Genomic DNA, 4,989 nt, shown 5'->3' with positions numbered 1-4,989 from the left:
GAAAGCAGAGTTCCAATGGGCTTTCCTTCAGCCTCTATTGATCATGGATAAACTGAGACTTGGAGACTCACTGGCCCCAGGCTCCCAGTGAGTCAGAAGGGGGCAAATCCAGAGCACAAAACCTGGCATCCTCTTCCCTGGTCTGCTGGGTTCCCAGGTCTCTGGAAAGGCAGTCTCAGTTGGATGCTGAGTGCTCAGATTCATTATAGTCAGGCCACAGAGTCCTTGATCTGAGGAGAGCACTCACAAGCCAGTGGGGAGGACCTTTGAGAAAGGGGTGCTGGTAGAGACAAGAAAGCTGGGACAGCGCGGTGCATAGCAGGTTAAGGCACCCCCTGTGATGCCAGCATCCCATAGGAGCACTGCTTCCAGTTCTGACTGCTCCACTTCCAGTCCAGCTCCCTGTAATGTGCCTGGGAAAGCAGTGGAGGATGGCCCAAGTGCTTGGGCCCCTGTCATCCAGATGGGAGACCCAGATGGAATTTGCGATGTGGCCATCTGGAGAGTGAATCAGTGGATGGAAGATCTCTGTCCTTCCATGTCTCTGTAATACTGCCTATGTCTCTGTAATGATGCCTCTTTTTTTTAAGATTTTAATTTATTTGACAGGTAGAGTTACAGACAGTGAGAGAGAGAGACAGACAGAAAGGTCTTCCTTCCATTGGTTCACTCCCCAAGTGGCCGCCACGGCCGGTGCTGCGCCGATCTGAAGCCAGGAGCCAGGTGCTTCCTCCTGGTCTCCCATGTGGGTGCAGGGCCCAAGCACTGCCCTCCTGGGCCACAGCAGAGAGCTGGACTGGAAGAGGAGCAACCAGGACTAGAACCGGCACCCATATGGGATGCCGGCACCGCAGGCAGAGGATTAACCTAGTGCACCACCACGGCGCCAGCCCCAACAATGCCTTTCAAACAAATAAATAAATCTTGGCGGGGGGGAGGTAGGGAGAAAAGGGGATTTAGAGAGGAATCAATCTTAGTTCCTTGCCCAGGGTGACTGAAGCATCTACACCAGTGTATTGGCTCCCCAAAACTGGCTGTGCATCAGAATTACCTGGAAATTTATTAATAAAAAGGCCTGGGGCTAACACTGTGGCTAGGTTAAGCTGCCATCAGCAGTGCCGGCATCCCATATAGGTGCTGTTTCGAGCCCTGGCTGCTCCAATTCCAATCAAGCTCCTTGCTAATGTGCCTGGGAAAGCAGCAGGGGATGCCCCAAGTACTTGGGCCCCTGCACCCAAAAGAAGTTTCTGGCTCCTGGCTTTGGCCAGCCCTGGCCATTGAGGCCATTTGGGGAGTGAACAAGCAGATGGAAAGATTCTCTCTCTCACTCTCTATCCTTCTCTCTCTAAATTTTTGACTTTCAAATAAATAAATAAAATCTTAAAAATAAATAAATAAAAAGGCCCTAGTCCTCCTAAACAAAAATCTAGAGCGGGGCCAGCATTGTTGTATAGTGGGTTAAGCTGCTGCTTGGGAACCAGGTCCCTCATATTGGTGCCAGTTCATATTCTCGCTGCTCTACTTCCAGCCCAGCTTCCTGCTAATGCACCTGGGAAAGCACTGGAGGGTAGACCAAGTGCTTGGGCCCCTGCACCCACATAGGAGACATGGAAGAATCCCCTGGCTCTTGGCTTCAGCTTGGCCTGACTGTGGCCATTTCAGCCATCTGGGAAGTAAACCAGCAGATGGAAAATTCTCTCTCTCTCTCTCTGCCTTTCAAATAAATAAATACATCTTTCCAAGTAGTTATACTTTAGGCAGGTCATTCTGCCAGCAGCCAGGTTCACAAGCGGTGCTCGACATAATTAGCCAGGATAACATGTCAGCCATCTGAACCGAATCTGCAACTCTGAGGCTGAGGCGGAGGCAGAGGCACTTTAAGTGGTGACAGCTCCCCCGTGCTCAGCACTTCACATGCATTATCTCACTTGATCCTCACAGCAACCCTCAGAGTAGACACTGTCCTGATCATCATCCGCATTTGAGAGACTGAAGCTAAAGGAGGTAAGTAACAGCTCAGGTTCACCCGGTCAGCGAATATCTCAGCCTCTCTTTGAAGCCCTCTCTTTTACCTGGGTTTCAGCTCAAAACTCCCTGAGCAAACGAATGAGACAGCAGCAGACAGTACCATGGGCTTTACTGAGGTTCTGTCTCTCATCTGTCCTGGGGTGCTGGTGACGATCTCTGCCTCACGAGGCTGGAAGAGGGATTAAGTACAGGCTGGTGGGCAGCTACTGAAATGGGTTCACTCCTGGAAGTCAGATAGTTATGGGTGCAAATGTTGGTTCAGTTAATTTTTGGCTCTCTACCTTTAAACATGTTATTCCGTGGCTCTGACTTACAGCTGAAGTGCTGAATAATAGTTCCAGGGTACCAATCTCTTTGTGATTAGTTGAGAATAATCAGCATTTGATGAGCGTAAGTAGGAACATAAAATGACTGAGCAGGTGTTAAACTGTAAATCTAAAGACATGGGTTGAGTCCTTTTATGACCAGATCTTGCGGTGAAATATTATTCGCATTGAATTGCAAATTCACCGGAGCAGCTTCAGTTCTGCCAGGGCTCCTCTGGAAAATGGGGATAATCATAGTAGCTATTATCATAGGGCTCATTGGAGATTAAGTCAAATCATGTGTATATAGCAGATTATAGTACCTGGCACATAGTAGGTGATTACTCAGTGTCCCCTGATCATGAACAAATGCTTGCTTGGTTTTTTTTTTCAAGTAGAAATCTGAATAAAATGTTGCTTTAAGGTGGGCAAGCTGTCCTCAGATCCCCTGATGGGAGATGGTCCCCAAGTCCACCCAGAATTCAGAAATCTCAACCCAAGAAAACAATCTGGGCATGAAGCTCAGAGAATCATATGTCCCTTAAGCAAGAGAATTCACATGCTGCCTTCTTCGACTTGGACAGGAAATGAGTCAGAAGCAGCCTCAGAGCTGTGCTGGGTTGGGGACAGGGCTATAGGAGAGAGCATCAGTTGACCATGAGCCCAGGATTATGTAGACTTGAAAGGTCAGGATGCGGGGTCATTGCTTCTTGCACCAGGCTGGCTTTTTTCACCCTATCTTATGCAGTTGATAGGGCAGTTTTGGGGGTACAACTGGGCTGGAACACAGGCCTGCCATTTGGGGTCCTTTTGCCCCTCCTTATGCTGGTTGGGGACACTTGCAGGTGGTGTGCTCTGTGCGCACACCTGAGGATAGGTGGGCTCTCATGTCTGAATGGGACCAGATTCCAAATGGGAATGGAGAAGATAGGGAAAGGCTTTGGGGGAGAGAATCCCTGTAATTCCCGGGAGATGTTGGAGAAGGGACATGCATGACATGCTGGATCCAAGCCAGCGTTCTCCACTTCTGGGCCTGTTCCTATGGCTCTGAGTGATTAAAATCTCCAGGTCCAGGACTTGGCCCCTAGCACAGATGGCTCTTTGCCTGCAGGGAGGGAGCAAGTGACTCCTGCATCACACAGCCCACCTCCCTCTTCAAGCTTCAGATTCCTCATGGGAGAAAACGAGGCACTGACACAACTGTTTTGTATTCGGGCGCTGGCCAGTGACCTCCACCATGAATTGTTTGCTGTCAGGCCACTCTCAAAAGCCTTGCTGAGACAATTCCATGACAGTGGACCGCGCCTGATCACAGGTGGCGTGATGACCTTTCTGTCCATGCCGCAGTGGCTTCATCTGTAAGTGGGGTGAACACCAGTCTCTCTAAGGGGGCTCTTACTATGATTGAAGGAGACTGCATCTCCGGAGTGTTTAGCAAAATAAAAAATTCAATGTGAATGTCAGTACTCTTGATAACTTCTCCAGTGCTTAATCTTGAAATGTGATCACGTAACACTCTGTAACAGGAATGTGTAAGTTTGATTCTTTTAGAAATGTGGTCATAGAGTTGCAATTTAACGTTTCCCATTTGCTCTTTTTTCTGAGGGTTGCTCTGTTAACCCAGTGGTTTGCAAGGAAGAGATGTTGCCCTCTAGGGGACACTCTAGGCAACTGCAGGAGAGGTTTGAGATGTCACAGACTGGGGGGTCATCCTCAGGCATTTGGGAGAAAAGGAGGTCAGGTTCATACCACTAAGAATTCCCCCAAACTCCACACTGCTTTTGAGTGTCATGCCAGCCAGGCTCTTAAACTGGTGAAAATTCGATTATGATTACTTGAGCTGAGAACTATCTCTAATTTACACAAAAAATAGTTTTTGCATGGATTTTTTCAGGAATGAAATTAGATTTTGGGGCCAGCATTCTGGTGCAGCAGGTTAAGCCTCTGACTGTGATACCAGCATCCCATATGAGTGCCAGTTAGAGTCCCAGCTGCTCTGCTTCGGTTCCAGCTCCCTCCAAAAGCACCTAGAAAAACAGTGGAAGAGGGGCCAAGTGCTTAGGTCCCTGCCACTCATGTGGGAGACCCACTGTGTTGTCTGCACCCAGCAGAGCAGAGGCAACAAAGCTCAGGCTGAGACATTACTCTGAACACTCCTCCCCACCCCAGCCCTTTTTAAAATACTTTTAATTTCTTTCTAAGTACAATTTTTTAAAAAACATTTATTTATTTATTTGAAAGGCAGAGTTACAGAGAGGCCTTCCATCCACTGGTTCACTCCCCAAATGGACACAGTGATCAGAGATGCACCGATATGAAGGCAGAAGCTGAGAGCTTCTTCCAGGATCCAAGGACTTGGGCCATCTTCTCCTGCTTTCCTAGGCCATAGCAGAGAGCTGGATGGGAAGTGGAGCAGCCAGGACTTGAATCAGCACCCATATGGGATGCCCGCACTGTTGGCAGCAGCTTTACCTGCCATGCTCAGAGCCGGCCCTAAGACTTTTAGTTTCATTTAGCTTTCTTTTCTCTCTTCTCCTTTCTTTCTTTCCTTCTTAAAGATTGATTTATTTGAAAGAGCAACAGAGAGATCTTCCATTCGCCGATTCACTCCTCAAATGGCTGCAAAAGTCAGGCCAGGACAAAATCAAGAGCCAGG

The sequence above is a fragment of the Lepus europaeus genome, chromosome 4, assembly GCF_033115175.1.
Source record: "Lepus europaeus isolate LE1 chromosome 4, mLepTim1.pri, whole genome shotgun sequence".
Taxonomy (NCBI): Eukaryota; Metazoa; Chordata; class Mammalia; order Lagomorpha; family Leporidae; genus Lepus; species Lepus europaeus.
This window is presented reverse-complemented; position numbering follows the sequence as displayed.